General features: G+C 52.9%; 1 protein-coding gene across 1 annotated transcript in view; it reads left to right on the forward strand.

The window, feature by feature from the left end:
- Window positions 1–18,836, forward strand: part of HPCAL1 (hippocalcin like 1) — a 113,508-nt gene that overhangs the window by 1,181 nt on the left and 93,491 nt on the right. The gene's annotated exons all lie outside the window — the stretch shown is intronic.

The raw sequence follows: 18,836 nt of genomic DNA on the forward strand, positions 1-18,836 counted from the left end.
CCCCCCCCCCCCGCGCGTGTTTTGTGCCTCGCTCACGGCCCTAACTTAACCGCGAAGCACCAAGATTCGAGAAAGTTTAGGCTGCTGGGTTGCGCCGCCTGCTCGCCGCCGCACCTCCCGGGCGGCGCCGCCTCGGGTGCGCAGGAGCGCGCAGCGCCCAGCCGCGAAGGCTCGAGCGCCCGAGCTGGGGGTCCCTCTCCTGGCCAAATGCGGCGGCTGCTGGAGTCGGGAGCCTTTTTGTTCAACAAGTGCCTAGTCCCCGGGGCTTGCGAGTCTGACAGCCAGGGCGTGAAAGTGGTGCTCCCCGCAGAGGCAGAGGTGGATCGTGGGCTCCCAGGGCACCCCAGCCTGGCCTCGCCACGCTGAGGGCCATCCCCCTTTACTCTCGGCCAACACCCCATTCCCCCTAGAGGAGGCTGTTTGCCAGGACCGCAAGTCCAGCCTTGGGCCTTGGCATTGGCCTCCGGCCGACCCTAGCCCCCAATGCGTTCTGTCGGATCAGCCTCCCGCAGGAGGCGGAGGCTCCGTGGGGCCCTTCCTCCTAGTCCCACACCATGATTTTTAAAATATTAGTTTGAAACCTACTACCATGTAGCATTGAAGGCAGTGGGTGTGCACACCCTCTAACCACAGTTCGCTCTCAGGGAGAGCCCTGGCAATCGCAGCACAGCGCTTGCTCAGACCCAGCAGGGCTGCCCTGCTGCCTTCCCCCAGAGCTGGTGATTCCTTCCCTCCATCGGTGTGGTTTCTTTCTTCCTCTGAAGACCCTTCCCAGTCGGCAAAAACAAATAACCTTTCACCAGGGGAGCCGCCGAGCCTCATGCTGCATGACGCTCTCAAAATGGAGCGCTGGCATGGGGTGGGCATGGGGACATGGGGACCATCAGCTGGCTCTGCGTAGGTTTGGGATGTGAGTCCCGGGGTCGTCTGCTCCGGTGTGTGTGCCCCGGGAAGCTGGAATCCTTTGCAGGCTTTTATGACATAGGAGCAGAAACCTCTCGTTCCGTCTGTCTTTTGCCAGCGCAGTGGTGATGACAGGCCAGGGGGCCAGGGTGAGCTAAGTTTTCATCTGATTTGGTGTCGCACTTAGAATGCCACCTGCTTTTTCCATTTCATGGAATAATTTTATATCCTGGAGGGAAAAAAAGGGCATTTCATCCGAATCCTACTCTCTTCCTGGTAATCAGATTCAGTAACGCTGAAACACACACACGCGCGCGCGCGCACACACACACACACGCAATCAAATCATGCTGGCTTTCTCAGCTCAGAAGACAGACTAAGAGCTGGTGTGTGTGTTGTTGTGGTGGTTGTTTTGAATTTTCTTCTTTAAGCAGCCCTTTATCTCCAGCAAACCAGTGTTTTGGCCTTAGATCTATTTGTGTTTCACTTTTGAGAGCGCCTGTAATTACTGAGCTCTTGAGGTTTTATTGGATAATGTGCTGGAGGGAAGGCTCCGGGCCTCTGTCTCCTGGTTGCGGTGGGATGTGGTGCGTTTTAGACCTGACTGCTCCCTTTGCGTTCCACTTTGATGGTTTTTCGTAAGGTGGAAAATAGATGTCAACGGGTGATAATCACTTGGGACCCTTGGCATTGGGAATCAGAAGCCCGGAAGCCGAGACTTGGGGAGAAACAAGTCTAAACCCCAGGAGAACAGAGATTAGCCCAAACCCTAGCGGTCTCTGTTCATTTCCAGCAAGCCTTCTAGAGGGAAACTCTTAAGAGATGTAAAGGAGCTTGGACTTATTCTTCCAGAATTTATGTTAATGCCCCTTTCTGGCCACCGACTGGCTGTGCAGAATTCGGAATACAAGCTGTTGAACCGCAAGGAGTGGACTTACCTTGCGCACAGTCCCCATCTGGGCCTCATCTGTATTGAGCTCTGTCTCTACTGTGAGCCAGTCTTCCCCAGCTCGCACCCACTGCCTTCAGGGCTCCTTGTGCGTGGTTACAAGGTTGCCTTTTCACATAAAATATCCTTTTGTGGTCTGTGCATTAGGCAGTCTGTCTCCCCCTTGTGCCTAAGGTCCTTCCCTCAAACTTATTCTCAGATCTTGTATCATTGCCTCTCATAAATAGTAAAGTGCCCAGGTCACCTGAGGAACGGGTGATAATCCTGGACAGCACTAAGGAGCCCCAGAGTTTATTTGGCACCAGAGAGTAGTAAGCTGCTTGGCAGCTGAAATTTTATCTAGATCGGGATCAGGTTTGTGTTAGAATTTCGCATTCCAGCAAGCCCTAAACCAAGCTTGTTTGTTACGGGATAATGCTTCCAATTTGTGAGTCGCCGGGCCAGGCTTGATGGAGGATTAAGTCTATTTTGCTAGTTTGTCAGCCCCCAAATATCCCTGTGCTTGTGGCAGGAGGGCACGCAGAGCCTTTAATCACGCTCTTTTGGGCCTCACCATTCTCCCTCGGTCTCATTGGGTTTCTTTGGTGATTTCATGCCCACACGCAAGACTGCGCTTCTGTGCATCTCCCGCTGTTTGCTTTGGGTCTCCATTCAGGGGATGACAGGTAATTGTATATGGAGATAGCGGAGCGGGCATAGGAGCTGTCTCAGTGACTGCTCCACGGGGGGAAAATGTTTCTTTCAAATCACTTTCCACCAAAAAAAAAAAAAAAAAAAAAAAGGTCAGAACCTAGTGAGTGGCATGGGTTTTAATGTAACTTCAGGTAATCAATACAGTTTGACAGGTGAAACATTTCTTAGGTGCTGATGAGCAAGGAGCAAGTCCAGAAAAAAAATCTTTTTTTTTAATCATCAGAAAAGCACAGTAAATCCTTTAAGAGAGCCTTGCCTGGGCCATGTCCTTTCAAGTCTAATTGAATTTCAGAGGTAAAGCTTCGTATCTCCGCATTTATGAGGCATGACTAACTAAAGACACCTTTGGGGAGATCTTAGGCTCTCTTCCTGTTGCAGCCTTCCCCTGCTGGCCTCAGGTGGGCAGAGATGTTTTCTTGGGGCTCTTTTCATTTTTCTTCAGAAGCCGAGTGCACCGCCTCCCTGCCCCACTCCTGCTAATCCAGCGTCTGTGTTTTCCAGATACCGGTTTCTTTTCAGCTCTTAAGGTGCAGCTCAGGTTGGCAGGAAACCAGGAGATGGGGTGGGGGTGGGGTTGGCCTGCCTCATTAGGGAAGTTTCTGAGGAGCGAGTGATGGGTCTGCGACCCTTGCCTAAGGAACACTCAGGATAGTTCAGTGTACTCCACGGATAAAGCTGCCATGATTCTGAAGACAGGAGGAAGGCTTTGGGGGTGCTGCATGGCTCTCCTCCTGGAAGTCTTCCTTGATTGCCTCGGAGCCCTTGTGGCCCCAGCTGAAACCTTCCCTTTCTCTGTGTCTCTTTCAGCCAGGCAGGTGTCCCTGAGTCAGGCGCTCTTCTAAGTGCTCTCCTTTCACCTGTTTCGCCCACATCAGGGGAGCACACCTGAGCTCTCCCGGCGCCCAGCCCCCACGCTGTGATGCAGGTGCCGCGCAGCACCTACATCAAAGTGGAGCCCAGAACTCCCCTCCACCCCCAAGCTGGTCTTTTTTTACCTGTTGTGGTGAAGGAGTCTCGCCAGCTTGACGACTGGAGATCTCATGAGTGTTTTTGGGCCTTTTCCCTTTCTTTCTCTGTCCGTAAATCATGAATCGGCCAGCCCTCTGTTGCCCGGGTCCCTCCTCCCTGTCCCCACGGCCCCTCTTTGGACAGAGTAGAGCTTTCGCATCCCGTGTCCTGGAGCCCGGCCTCCGATTCCTTCAGTCATCGCTGCCATCGGGTCAGCGTGGAAAACAGATTTTGGCATCTAACTCTGTGCTCCCCTCCCCCCACCCCCAGGTCACGCTCTTGCTCAGTAAACGTTCTTCTGAACATGTGTTGTGTGCCTTGCCGAACCGTGGACACGGGCTTCCTGCCTGCCACAGCCTAGCTTGGGCTGGGGGATTGGGGAGACCATCAGGCCAACCCTCAGAGCTTGACAAGTGCTCCAGGAAAGCCTCCCCAGCCCCCAGCAGGGCGAAGGGGGGCAGGGCTCTGGGATCCCCGTCTTCTAAGCTGCATCGGGAGGGGTACAGGGGTCCGGGAGAGGCGGGACCGTGAGTGGGAGACCAGCCAGGTTATTCGGGCGCCCACCTCTCTTCTCTCCCACCCAGACTCCTGCTCAGCCCTGAAAAACAAATTTGTTTAACTAACAGCTTTATTGAGATAGAATTTATATACCGTGTAGTGTACCCACTTCAAACGTACAGTGCAGTACTTTTCAGTAAATTTAGAGAACTGTGCAAGCGTCACCACCATCCAGTTTTAGAACCTGTGCATCAGCCCAGAAAGCTCCCTGGTGCCCATTTACTGTCACTCTCTGTTCCCACCCCCGCCCCCAGGCAGCCGCCGATGGGCTTTGTGTCTGGAGATTTGCCTTTTCTTCCTGCCTCTTGTTTTATAGCTTTGGCTCCAGGGCCTCTTCCTTGAGGCCTTCCTGGAGTTTTCCAGTGAGAACTGATCGCTCCCTCAGGCTGATCAGATGGCTGGGTGCTTGTCTCCCCAGCAGGATCCCCGTTCTTTGGCCCCCAGCCCTCTCCTAGTGCTGGCAGGTGCCCTCGGTGCACACAAGTCACCTCCTCTGTGGTTGGTGAAGTCTCTTCCCTGTTTCTTTTGTCAGCTCCTGAGTTAGAATTCAGCAGAGGGTTAGAATTCAAAATACAGGGCAAGTATTTATGATGTGGGACGAGAATACACCAGGCCCCGGGGGTCAAACCCATTTTTTTAAATGAAAAAATCCAGGATGTCCAGAGCAAAACAGCTCACCCAGAGCCATCAGCAGGAGGTAGAAGAACCAAGAATTCAGCCAGGTCCCTTTCTCTCCCACCCCTGTTTGGAGGTAAGGGTGTGCCTTCCTTCCTGTGGCTTTTCCCGGAGTGATGTTCAGTTTTTCTTGTCATTGGCTCTGAGCATGGGTTTGCCCTCCACGGCACATCTTCATTTGCCCCATGACTTGGCTCACAGCTGACCAGTTAGGAGTGACTCAAGCATGCGTGTGTGTGTGTGTGTGTGTGTGCGCGCGTGCAGAGAGGTCTCCCGGGAGATAGACAGTGAGACCCTGGGGGTGGGGGGTAGGGGATGGGGGGGAGGTGCACTTAGCTGGCTGTGCCTTCCAGAAGAACTTCTCTTCTCGCGTTATTTTCTTTAAGGAAAAGCACAGGGGGAGATCCCATTTTACATATTGCAAACTGAGTCCCAGAAGTTGTATACGCCGAGTGTACAAGTGGATCTGGGTCTGGTGTGTGGGCCACCCAGTCACAAATGGTCACTCTCTCCCACCCATGCAGAGAACTTTCATGGTAGACGGCAAGGGTGTCTTGTTTCTTTCTGAAGATCGGGGATGTTGGGGTCCGGCAGACCCGGGTTTGAGTCAGGCTCTGCTCTGTCATTCATCAGCTGGGTGGCGCTTGGGGGCCCCAGTTTGCTCACGTGCACAACGGGGTTCCAGGGTGACGTTAGACTATCACATGGAACGTGGATGTGGAGTAGCCCGTTGAGCCTTTGGCTGGTCACGTGTCTGTGGCAAGTGGTGGTGGCCGTTGCTGTTTAAACATTCTTGGGTGGCAGTGCCTCCTCGGCTATCAAGTATTTCTTTTCAAATTCAGGTGCATTAGGCATCTGTGACCCAGACTGTAGTGGCAAAGCGTTTGATGTGGGAGCCTGTGAGTGTGTGCGAAGGCTCCTGGAGGGGAGCTGGCGCGGGTCATGATTTGAAGTTCAGGGAGCTGCCATTTTGGATTGAGGGCATCTCTGAGGGTCGCTGACCCAGTCGTGGGGACCCTGAACTGGGGGGGGGGGCTGCACAAAGAGATCTGCAGCTTCTTCCTCAGACACAACGAGGCCCCGATCTCTTGATCCCCTGCCTCCTCGAGCGCTTGGAAAGGTTGATTGAGTCTGGATGCGAGCGAGCATGCTGGGTGCGCCAGTGGGCTGCCGGGGGACCCGGGGACACTGGCGGAATCATGATTCTGTGCTGCGGTGTGTATGGATCGCAGCCCTTTTTCCCCCTCCAGCAGCAAAATGCTCAAGTCCCTGCTTCCTTCCTGTGCATTTAGCAGACATTTCCAGACAACAGAACTGACACAGCTCCCCACCCTTCCTTGTCACTCCCATCCTCCCTTTGCTGCTTGGTAATCCATTTTTGGAGGGAAGTGAGAACCGCTCGCAATCAATCACCTGGGTTTAAAAACAAATCCTTTCCGACCGGGGTACAATTTTCTGTATTTACACGTGGGGCTGCAGAGTCGCTCCTGCCCGTGTGAGTGTGGGATGTCTAGAAAAGCCTGCCCCAGCCGTGGGCCCGAGGCAGGGCCGTGGGTGGGCAGCACTGGTGGCTCGCTCATGCTCTCTCTCAGCCCTCTCCACAGCGTGGGGTGGCGGTGGCAGGAATAAGGCTTTATTAAAAAATCCTCAGTCATGCGGTGCCAATCGCAGGCTTGGTGACGCAGCCTGGACAGTCTGGCTCAGCTTCCAAGGGTGGGAGACACAATGTGGTGGCTGCTTTGGCTTCTTTGGGTGTCTCTCTTTTTGGTAAGTAAAGGTAGAAAGGTGCTAAGGCTTGGCTGTCTCTCGGGCTGGAGTTCTGGCACCTAGGATCCATTCTTGTTCCCTAGGGAGGGTGTGTCCCTCTTCTCTCTCTCTCTGAAGACGGATGAAGAATTGCTGCTTTTATGAGCATATGTGCGTGGCGATGTGCTTTTATCTGGCCTAAAAACAATATGGCCTGGCCGATCGTTTTCAGAGCTAGATGTAAGGTGGTTTATGCATTTGGGAGCTATTTTTACCAACGGTGGAGGAAGTAGGGGGAGGGGAGATGTAACACACGTAAGGCGCTCCAGGTTCTGCCGGCCAGGGGCCCCCAAGCACTGTGAACATCGCACGGTGGCCCGTTGTCCCTTCCCTGGTGGCTTGTCCTGGGCTGCTTGCTCGCTTCCCACTCCATCCACGTTGTCATCCCCCGCATCACTGCCATTACCGTCATCACCGCCATCACCGCCATCACCAGCCTCCTCCTCCTCCTCCTCATGGCCATCACCATCATCACCATTGTCCCTACCATCACCAGTATCCTCATCATCGCTGTGATCACGTCACCTTCACCACCACCACCACCACCACCACCGTCAGCATCCAGTCTCCACATTGCTTCCCAGCCTTTGGGTTATTGCTTCCCGGAGCCCATTTCTGTTGAATTAGCTGTTCTTTGCTGGCAGGTTGGGGAGGGGTACCCACGGTTAGGAGGGTAGTAAGAAGAGGAGTTAATACAAGATGATGATGGGCATAGAGAACCCAAATGGGTGGGCGTTACTCTAAAAGAGGCCTCATGAGACTCAACTCATTTGGAATGTTCTTGGAAAATCCCGCCTGTGATGGTTGATTTTATGTGTCAGTTTGACTTGGCTAAGAGATGCCCAGATAGCTGGTAGAACATTATTTCTGGGTGTGTCTATGAGGGTGTTTCTTGGAGAGATTAGCATTTGAGTCAGTAGATTGAGTAAAAAAGACCCTCCCACCAATGTGTGCAGGCATCATTCAATCCATCAAGGGTCCGAATAGAACAAAAAGGCGGAGGAAGGTGGGATCTATTTTGCTTGAGCTGGGAAGTCCTTGCCCTTGTCCTTGGACATCAGTGCTTCTGGTTCTCGGGCCTTTTGACTCGGACTGGGACTTGCATCATGGTTCTCAGGCCTTTGGATTCAGACTGAATAACACTGGCTTTCCTGGGTCTCTAGCTCGCAGGTGGCAGACCGTGGCATTTCTCGGCCTCCAAAATCACACGAGCCAATTCCAAGAAGTCTCTTCATTATATATATGTCTCTTACTGGTTCCGTTTTTCTGGAGAACCTTGACTGATATGTCACCCATACTACAGGCCCAGCAAAGAGCCAGTGGTACCTGTTCTCTTGAGCTCCCTCTTTGCCCTTACAGGGAAGATAAATTGCCCTCCGCTGATCCTCTTCACCAGTGCAGGCTGGAGCCTCACCTGGCTAGTCAGGTTATCACTGCTTGTCCGCCTCTCCCAGGGCATTGGGCCTCTTTGCATGCAGGACCTGTGGACTTCGCTTCCACGGTCCCCCCCCACCGTTCCCCCCACCGCTTTCCGAGCACAGAGGCTGGATCACAGTGGATGCGCCGATGTGTGGCTGAACCGCCACTCTCTTCCCTCCCATGTTGGATGATGGAGGAATTGAAGTATTTAAACCTTAACACCTTTGCCAAAAGGCCTTGCTCTGCAGGCCTGAATATCTAATCAGCAGGTCAGCGCACTCATGCTGTTTCCTGTGCTCCTCACTGATTGGCGAGTGTTTTACCCATTCATTAAAGTTGCGGGACAGTGGTATAGAAGGCCATCAAGGCTTCCGGGCTGGCGGAATGACTGACCCCCATCTGATCACTGACTGATGTCTGGCTTTAACTTGGCAGGAGTGGTTTTTCCTCTCCAGATCTCAGAGCCATTATTTGTCAAATGGAACTCAGGACTTGGTAACCTTTACATTCTGTCTGCTCTACGGTCCACCATGAAGCACAGAGAGAATTTTCCTGGCCAGACTGACTGCAAAAATAAAAAAAAAGAACCTCTTAGCATACACAGACATCTCAGCAAGGGCCATCTTAATAGCTGGCACCAGAATTCAGAAGAGGCTGGTGATGTTGAAGAACAGAGCTGTGGAGCACAGATTGGAAGGAAGGGGTGGGGTCAGAGGGTACTGAAGTTGGGGAGGTGAACTCTTGGGTGTTTCATCTACCCATCTATCCATTCAGCACTTTCTTAGAACTTCCTGTCCTCAGAAACACACTCTATGTGAAGGAATGGGCTCGTGGCACAAAGGAGAGGCGAGGGGGTTGAGTGGGAGTGCAGGTCTGTGGTGCAGCCGTGTTCTGAGGCTCTAGATGCTGTGTCTGATTGATTGATTGATTGATTGATTGATTGATTGATTGATTTAAAAAAATGTTTTATTTATTTTTGAGAGAGAGAGAGACAGCGTGAGCAGGGGAGGGTCATAGAGAGAGGGAGACACAGAATCAAAAGACAGGCTCCAGGCCCTGAGCTGTCAGCACAGAGCCTGACGTGGGGCTCGAACCCACGAACCATGAAATCATGACCTGAGCCGAAGTCGGACGCTCAATCAGCTGAGCCACCCAAGCACCCCGCACCCGTGTCTGATTTAGAAGCTGTTTGCTTCTCCCTTTGAGAAGGACACGCCCAAGGAAAACCAGTGCAAGGGAGGGATCCTCCTTTTTGTAATGATTCTTTCTGCGAGGCTCATACTGCTGATTATCTAAGAAACCGGTGGGCTGAACTTCTCGTCGAGACTAATTGTGAATTAGAGACAAGTCAGAATTCGGGAGTATTAGAGAAGACGAGTAATTGTGATATTTTCAGACAAAAGTATGTGTTCGTGCAAATGCCTGAATTAATTGAGTTAATGAATTATTAAGAATTGCTTGAGATGAGCAGAGTTGTGGTCATAGGCTGGTAGGTTCTTGCTGTGAAAATAAGCAATTTAAACATTTCTCCTAAATACAAGACTGGGACCAAGGTCTAGAACTCTATGGACGGTGTCATTCCAATTATGTTGGGGAGGGAAAAAAAAGTCTGAGAAAATAGACGGGAAGGGAATACACCAGACTTTTAACAGCAGTTGAGTCTGATGGGACCATGAGTGGCTTTTCTTTCTTGCTTTTTCGCATTTGTCTACACTCTGAATTTTCACCAGTGGGTGTGTACTACTCCCGCAATTAGGGGGAAAAAGGTTTTGAAAGGAACACCACAGACACATTCCTCTGATAACCTTGTTTACCCTATTAATTTGCTTAGCGCACTTTTTTTTTTGGTTTTTATTTTTTTTATTTATTTCTAGGAGAGAGAGAGCGACAGTGTGAGCAGGGGAGGATCAGAGAGAGAGGGAGTGACAGACTCTGAAACAGGCTCCAGGCTCTGAGCTGGCAGTCAGCACAGAGCCCGACGCGGGGCTCGAACCCACGAACCGCGGGATCATGACCTGAGCCGAAGTTGGACGCTTAACCGACTAAGCCACCCAGGCGCCCCGCACACTTTCTTTTTATAGTCAGACTGGCTGGAACCCACAAATTCCATAGTTGGGATGATTTGAATTAATGGAAATTTATCATAATACATCATTAGGGTTTGTTAATGCCATCTAAATTCAATACTGAGTAACTCTATTAACTGGAATATGAAGAAAGATGTTCTGAGTCTTCCTAGTCCACCATTTCAACATGGCAGAGGGTGGAGTCTGTGGTCTAGAATATGTTTCTTCTTTTTCACTTGCTCGAATTTGGGCGTGGACTTTGTTTCTTGACCTCGAAGGAGCCTTTGTGGCTCCCACTGGGTCTACCTGGGGTATTTTAAGGAGGTGGTCTGGTGTTCTGCACCACCCGTGCCTGGTCTCCCCTTCCATTGCTGTTCCTTTGCTTTTCTCATCACAGGGGCTCAGCACAGTGGAACCTCCTCCAGAGATAATCTCCTTGCCGTTTGTCGGCCGGGCCACTCTTCAGCTCCCTTTTGGAAAATAGCCTTTTCAGTTCCCTATTCTTGCCCTTCCCTCATCACCGCCCGAGAGTAAACCTGCTGGCCTTCATCTCCTTCCAGCTGGAGGCCTCTTGGGCATGATCCTTCCCCACTTCCTGTGCTGCTCCTGCCTTAGACCTTGGGTTGACTTGGGTTGATGTTGGGTTGGTGTTGGGTTGACTTGGGTTGACTCGATTTACTGGCTGGGACGCTGGACCCTCTCAGCCCGGGTTAGGGCCATGCCTGACTTTCGGTGGCATCCTTCCAGAACTTCTCAGGCTGTTATTCCCATCATTTTTCAGAGGTTTACTCTGTCTGAGTCCAGGATATTGAATCAGCAGTGGAAAGTTATGAAGTCGAGGCCAATCATCAGAGATTGGCAGATATCAAGGATTAATTTCAGGGTGAAGGAGGGAGACCTGCAGGCAAATAGTGTTGCCATCAGCCGTAGCCTTTGCTACTAGCTCAGGGTCTGCTTACGGTTTCTTGAAGTTTTTAAAAATCGCATCGTTGTAGTCTGCCGTCCACAGTTGTGATCTTGAGAAGGAAAGTCATTGTCAGCAAAATTTCACACACATCTGGTAAACTGTTTCAGGATCTTAACCAGAAGGAAACCATATTTAAAAATTAGTGTGGCTACAGTGCTCAGAAATTATTACTTTTGAAAGCTGGGTCCTCGGTTTACTGCAGGATTTCACAGGGAGGCAGAAAGGAAGTCCTCTAGACACTGCAAACAGGTAGGTTACCATGGAGACCGGGCGTGTCCCTGGGTATCCCGTGGTCGGGGAAAAGGAGTAAATGAGCCTTACTTCTACTTCTCAAATGGTGTGTGTGAATGCAGTTTTTCTAAACACAGGTCATATGCTTTCTTGACGTGGCATCGGTAACATTCCTGACATAATTTTGCCCTCCTTTCTGGTTGCCTAATTGTTAATGCCGCGTACGCCTACCTTTCCGGCCACACACGCATAAATGCATCCCAGGAGCACGTTTCAAAGAACAACCAGAACAAAATCTTTTAATAAAGCTGGGGGGCGGGGCGCCTGGGTGGCTTAGTCGGTTAAGCGTCCGACTTTCTTTAGGTCATGATCTCGCGGTTCGTGGGTTCGAGCCCCGCGTCGGGCTCTGTGCTGACTGCCAGCTCAGAGCCTGGAGCCTGTTTCAGAGTCTGTGTCTCCCTCTCTCTCTGACCCTCCCCTGCTCACGCTGTCTCTCTCTCTCTCTCCTAGAAATAAATAAAATTAAAAAAAAAACAAAACTGGGGATCTTCCCTTCAGTGTGAGTGATGATTGCTCTGTACAGTTCGGCAAATTGGCTCGACGCTTATATATTGCCTGCGGGGCTGGGCCCTGGAGGATGCCAGCGCATAGGATGCTGGGGCCCTCCCTTGCGGACGGAGTGCATTAGTTACAGTTGTGACCCGTAAAAGACAGTGTGAAGCCGAGGAGGGGCCCTGGGCGCTGCCCCCCCCCCCCCACTCCTGGCTCACTCGGGCAGCCCCAGAGCCAGAAACAGCCTTCTACAGCATCAGCGGCTGGAGGCCCCCGGTGGGCACCCCTGCCGCTCTGTCTCCTGCCAGATGGTTCTCTGTGGTCACTTCACCCGTGACTGGCACGTCCACGCTTTGGCCTCCCTTCTGCAACCCACCACAGCCTCGCCACCGGATGGCCCTTTTGGCACAGGCTTGTTAACTGGCAGGGGCCTCGTGTGGCCTTGTCACAGCCCGAAGAGGCTGCACGTGGGTGAGGAGCAGACCTGGTGGCCCCTCCGGATGTCGGCGGTGTTGAGGAGGCCAGCCTCTGTGTACACCAGGGTTTGACCAGTGAGCTCCGTCTTACGGCTGCAGGGGATGCCGTCATCGGGACAAGAAAACAGCCTTCAGGCCCCTGATGTCCTGGCCTAGAGGCTTCCTGCCTCGTTGAGCTACAGAAGGGTGACCCCAGACTAGAGAGGTCTCTTCTTGATGCTGGACTGCCCTCTGTCCTAACGGGCCATGAACCGGTATTTCCTTTTAAAAACAGCCTTTCTTGGTCCCCTTCCAGAGGTGTGAGCAGCACCCACCAGGACCTTCCCCGTGCAGGTCCCTTGGGTCTGCTGGGAGAACTTCCCTGGAGTATTTGTTTCCTTGTCTGAAATGGGAATTGTAAAACCTCCCTCCCAGGATTGTTGTAGGAAATAGCCACTGGACCTTTTTTTTTTTTAAATGAAGTTTGTTTATTTATTTTTGAGAGAGACAGAGAGAGCATAAACAGGGGTGGGGCAGAGACAGAGGGGGACAGAGGATCCGAAGCAGGCTCCATGCTGACAGCACAGAGCCCAACGCGGGGTTCGAACCCACCAACCGCGAGATCGTGGCCTGAGCCGGAGTTGGACGCTTAACCGACTGAGCCCCCCAGGCGCCCCAGCCATTGGACCAGCGCTGTATTAGTGGAAGGGCCGCCGCCGCCACCGCCACCACCATGATCACTGATCTCGTTATAGTCACATCCTGCAGCCCCTGACACATGAGTTAGGGTTAGCTGGGTCTTTATGGCTCCCCCTGTGGAATCGGAGTTCGGAGTCGTCTTTTCCTCCTCCCAGGCTGGGGTCAGCCTGTGGTTTTCATTTTCCCCCTGCAAGATGTCAGCCCTCAGAGGAGGCCCGCAGAACGTCTTGTCCGAGACCCACAAAAGAAATGGAAATTTGTATCTGCTCACTCATCCTCTGGGACTGTCAGATCCGCTCCGTCTTTCTGTCTGCCGGGCAGGGGAGGAACTGGCTGCTTGCGGGGAGGGCGGCCTGGAAACCTACTGGTCAGATTGAAAACACTTGTTCAAATACAGACAGTCAAGCTTGGCTTAAATCAGAGCGTGTGTTCAGCAAGCGGCTCTCCCTTAAACTCACCCCCGGCTCCCAGCCAGCTGCTGGGGTCAGAGGGTCACCTTTGTTGGGGACCAGAGACGCAGGGGTGGGTGGGGCAGGGACGGGCCCTGTACGGCACTCTGGGATTTTTTTTTCACATCTGACTTTCACCTGCTAAGTGGAGCTGGTCCTGGTCTGCAGGGCGCTCCCCGTCTCTGGCCTTGGGCCTTGGGTCTTGGGTTATGGGGACAGAGAACAGTCCCTTGACTCATTGGAACTCCCCCCCAGCCCCAACCTTGTGAGCATCCACACATCCTTCAAGAAGCAAGCGGGGCCTCTTGTGCCGGTTGGTACCTTTTTCCCCCGCCTGTGCCCGATGCACCTGTACTCTGCCCTCCTTGTTAGGGCGTCTTTTAGATGAAACAGCATTAAAAAAAAAATCAGTCTTTCTTCCCAGCAGACAGAATCTTCTGGAGATTGGAGACCGAACATGTGCCCATTCATCTTTCTATTCCCTGTTACGCTTTGCGCTGGGCCTAGAACTGGCCCGTGCGGTGGATGGATGGTCAGTGGAATTGGTGGTGAGTGACCGAGGGAGCTCCAGGTGAAGGCCCCCACGGGAGCCCCCCCACGGGCACCGCTTATCCCACAGCCCCAGGACTCACCACTGCCTCCAGGCTTGAACCGCACCTCAGTTAGAATGAAAATAGGAAAAGCACAAGTAACTGGCGCTGTCCTAAACGGCCCTTTATCTCAAGTAATGAGAATTAGCTTCATTCATTCATTCATTCATTCATTCATTCATTCATTCATTCGACAGTTACCCAGTGCCTACTATACACCTGGGATTCTAGGCACAAGGGATGTGTCTGTCGATGGGGGAAAAAAATCTCTTGGAATCTTCTAGGAACTCACTCATTGTTACTACTCCACACACCTTGAACTAATGTACCAAGCATTCTAATCAAATTAGCTCCTAAATGTGATGGAAGAAGAGTCTAACAATGAACTTCAACAGGCAGAAGATCCTAGCGTCTTCTCAGGGGAAAAAAAAAAAAAAAAAGGAAAATTAAGCAAAACGTGCTTCCAGAAAGTCAGTGACAGATTTTTCTGAACATGAAGATGCTAACTTATTAGCTTGCTTCGTGCTGTTTTAAGGGTCCTCGTATTAAAAACTCACCCACCCTGTTGTTATGAAGGGTGAAACCCAGATGTGGAGTTATGTAAAAGCCAATTAAAATAAATTAAATGCAAATACAGTGTCATTGTGATGTAAATGTTGAGGTCTGGATCAATGGAGGTTGTGGAAATGCCAAAGTTGTTAAGACTTTGGTTGCCATGACAACCGCGCTCCACCGGTGAGCCGGTCTGTTACCTGGGAATTCTTCCCAGTCTGCCCTTCTCTCCGGGCAGGGGTGGGGCTCACTGGAGTGAGGTCCCAGTCCAGCCAGGCTCCCTGTTTTGAGCGTGACCTTGGGAAGAAAGCCACTTCCCGTCTGCCTCAGTTTCCTCCCTCTCGGGACCGCCACTCCGTGGCTGTGAGTGTGGCATAGCCACGCAGCACTTCTCGGAAATGACCGCAGTAATTTTGAGATTTCTGATAGGACTGCTGGCTTCCAGGCTGCCCTTTTGGGAAAGCAGGGTGACAGCCGAGGGGAGGGGAGGGGGCTGCTCTAGCCCTGCTTCATCAGTCTTACCTGCCCTTTGGTGAAAGTGCAGCTCTCTGTCATCCTGGCCAATGGCCAGCGAGTACCTGCTTGCTCTGGTTTGAGTGAGTGTGTGGGGTGAGGGGTGGGGGGCGGTTGTTGGGATTTAACCCACCAGCTGCCATGATCCCATCTTCTCAGGGGCTCTCGGTTCACAGACTTGCTCTCCAGCCATCATTTCAGTGAGTTGGCTTCCTCCGGAGCCCCAGCCTCTGGGGCCACAATCATATTACAGGCGACGGATTTACAGACGTTGGGATTCGAGAGTGACTTGTCCAAGGTCACAGGGCTCTAAGGCAGCCGGGCCAGGATCGCCTTGGCTCCTGAGTGCCTGGCAGAGATGGGGCTGTGTCCCAGGGAAGCCCATGCTTCTGCAGATGCCTGCTCAGAGCCGGCCCAGCCCCCTCCTCCTCCAAACTCCACCCGGCCAGGCCTCTCGCTTCCTAACACTGGGCCCAGCGCCTCCGCGATGTCTCCTTCGGGGCGTCCCTGCCAAGAAACTTCCTAAGCTTTTGGATGTGCTTTTAGGATGTCAGGATCCAGAAGTGCAAGTGTACAGGAAGCCTCTGTGCTCTCATCTGGGAGGAGGGCCCGGGAGCACCTGCCTGGTGCCTCCTGGCTGACGTCCTGTGCCGTGCTCCTGCTTTGCCGGCTGAATTGGGGCTAATTAGTGCCTCCGCAGGCCTGCACTGCTGCCCTCGTTGAATGAGACCCGACTGGCCTCTTTCCGCTCGACAGGGCCGTGGGTCACCAGGGGTTGGTTGTTGGGAAACGATGCAGCAATTGGGGATTTTTAAACTCTGTAGGAACTAGGTTGTCGGCACCGACATTATTTAACTCTCTGCAGGGCAGCCTGACTGTTCAGCGGAACGTGAGGCCCCGGAGGATGCCAAGGGCCGTGAGCTCGGGGGCTGGATGGGCACCCCGTGTCCCTGCGCTGCAGTGGCCAGACCCCCTCCTGGTGTGACCGCCAGCCGGGTGCTCACCCACTGCCCTGGGCTGGGATAAGCCCAGGAGGCAGCAGTGTGCCCCGAGGAGAGGTGTAGTTCCAGCCTTGCCCAGGGGGAGTAACGTTTTTAAAAGTATTATTATTTTTTTCTCTCTTTTAATTTTTTTTTCTAATATAGACAGCACAAGCAGGGGAGGGGCAGAGAGAGAAGGAGAAATGGAATCCTAAGAAGGCTCCGGGCTCTGAGCTGTCAGCACAGAGCCCTACATGGGGCTTGAACTCATGAACCGTGAGATCATGACCTGAGCCAAAGTCGGTGCTCAATTGACTGACCCACCCAGGCGCCCCTAAAAGTATTAGTTTTTAATGTTTATTTATTTATTTATTTTATTTTTTATTTTTTTAAATGTTTTTTATTTATTTCTAGGAGAGAGAGAGAGAGAGACAGCGTAAGCAGGGGAGGGTCAGAGAGAGAGGGAGTCACAGACTGAAACAGGCTCCAGGCTCTGAGCTGGCAGTCAGCACAGAGCCCGACGCGGGGCTCGAACCCACGAACCGTGAGATCATGACCTAAGCGAAAGTCGGACGCTTAACCGACTAAGCCACCCAGGCGCCCCTAATGTTTGTTTATTTTTGAGAGAGAGAGAGATAGACAGAGCATGAGCAGGGGAGGGGCAGAGAGAGAGGGAGACACAGCTGTCAGCACAGAGCCTGATGCGGGGCTCGAACTCACGAACCATGAGACTGGATGCTAAGGGTGGACGCTTAACCGACTGAGCCATCCTGGGGGGAATAAAGGTTAATGGACTCGGCCATATTTTCTTGCAGTTGCTTCTTTAAGTGCAGAGGGGTCTCTGCAGAGGGCCGCTGGCTGTGGGGCCACAAGCACGTCACCGGGAAATTGGGAGTTGTTCTTCCTGTGTGTTGAAGGAGGCCCGTGTATCATCTCTGTCACCCTCAGGCTCTTAAATAAAGCGGATGGCGGGAACCCTGTGGCTGATCCTGCTTTCCAGGCTGTGACCTTTGAAACTTCCTTGACCTCCAAAACCTTGACCAGCCACTCCTTGTGGGCGTGGGGTTGGCCTCCGGTAGAGCTGGCTGGACACTTGGGCGGGACATTAGCAGCTTCGGGGCACCCTGGCCCCTCACCCTTCGCCCCCTCCCCGAGCCTCAGTGTCCTCACCCGGGAGTTCAGCGAGGCCACCGGCCCTGCCAGCTTTCGGGTTAGGCTGTGACTCCGAGGGAGAGCGTGTGCCCTTGGCTTGCAGCCCGTGGTGCCCTGCGTGAGGGCGTTCTCTTTCCTTCTCAGCGGCAACAGCGGTGAATATACGAGACACGTCGTCTCTCCCTTTGGGGAGAATTGGGGCACTGTGACACACACTCTGGCGTTTAGAGAAGGCTTGCCCCCTTCCCCCTCCCGTGACTTTGAAGTTGGCCGGTGCTTGCTAACAGATGCGCCCCGCTCTCAGCCGGGGCCGCTGGCCACCGCGTCCTCCCCCGCCCCACCCTGTGTCCAGCTGGCCTGGACTGCTGCCATCCCCCCCCCCACATCGACGTGTCCTTCTGGCCTCTGGCTCCTTGTGTTTGCTGTCCCTCCGTTGTCAGGCTAGAGCGAGCTTTTTGTCCCGCTGGCTGGAGCACGTGGGGCTGAGCCCTACTGTAGCCTGTGGGCCCCGTGTCTTAGATAGAAGGAAGTCGTGCCCCAAGTCACCTGAGTCTGCCTGGAATCCAGCCTCACCTCCCCATGACCCCGGTGATCTGCAGCCACGCCTAAGGGTTGGAGAAATACCGGACGCTGTTCTAGATTCGGTTAGGATTTAAAAAGCGTGCATTTCGTGGATGTGGGTTCTGTAATCCCAGAGGGAATAAGGCGGCTCCTCGGGTCCTACTGCGGGCCGTTACTGATCCCTCACGACGGCTAGTGGAGGGGTGAGACCCGGCTCTGTTTCTTGGCCCCGTGAGCCCCACGCAAGTCACTTAACTGCTCCGAGCCTCAGTTTCCTCACGTGTGCACTGTACCGTCAAGAGGATTATATGGGCTAGTTTGCATTAAAGTGCGACATTCAGTTTAGCTTATTAACGTCAGGGCTCCGTTGGCTTTTTTCTGAAGTACGTTCACGCCTGAACGGGAACGAATCTGCCCGTCATCTGTGGGTGTAAGTCCCCTCACCTTCAGCTAGGACCTAATTTTGGCCAAGAGCCTCGTCTTGTTCTGCTGGAGAGAATGGTGCTATTCGGAGCCAAACTCTATGGGACTTAATTCTCGGGGTAGCATTCTCTGCAGATGGTGTCAACGCTAATGACTTACTATATATGTATTCACAAGTGGGTGATTGATGGTTAACACCAGACCCATAACTTTTCATTTCCTGACTGATGCTGGTGTAGTAGAAGTTTCATTTGTGGTGGCCTGTTAGGTTCCGTAAGTGTAAAGATACATACGTTGAGGCCAGTTTCTGTCCACGAGCTGTTCGTGCACCTCTGGAGCAGCCTGGCCCCACGTGGCACGGAGGGGTGGCTGCGGGGCCACCCGTGCACTTGGCTCTGTGTGTGGGCTCGGGCACTCTCCGCAGTAGGCAGGCGATGACAAAGATCCTATTATATAGCGAGGACACTCAGGCCCAGAGAGGTTAAGTGCCTTCTCCGAGGGTTCATAGCTCCAAAGTGACAATGTGCATTGGAACTCGGTATGTCGGACTCCAGGCTGGAACGGTGCCTAGCATGAAGCAGGTGCTCAGCTAAATTTATTGTCCAGGATCTGGATTCCTCACCCAGGTGAACACT

Source organism: Hyaena hyaena, unplaced genomic scaffold (assembly GCF_003009895.1).
Source record: "Hyaena hyaena isolate Hyena2069 unplaced genomic scaffold, ASM300989v1 scaffold_53, whole genome shotgun sequence".
In the NCBI taxonomy this organism is placed as follows: domain Eukaryota; kingdom Metazoa; phylum Chordata; class Mammalia; order Carnivora; family Hyaenidae; genus Hyaena; species Hyaena hyaena.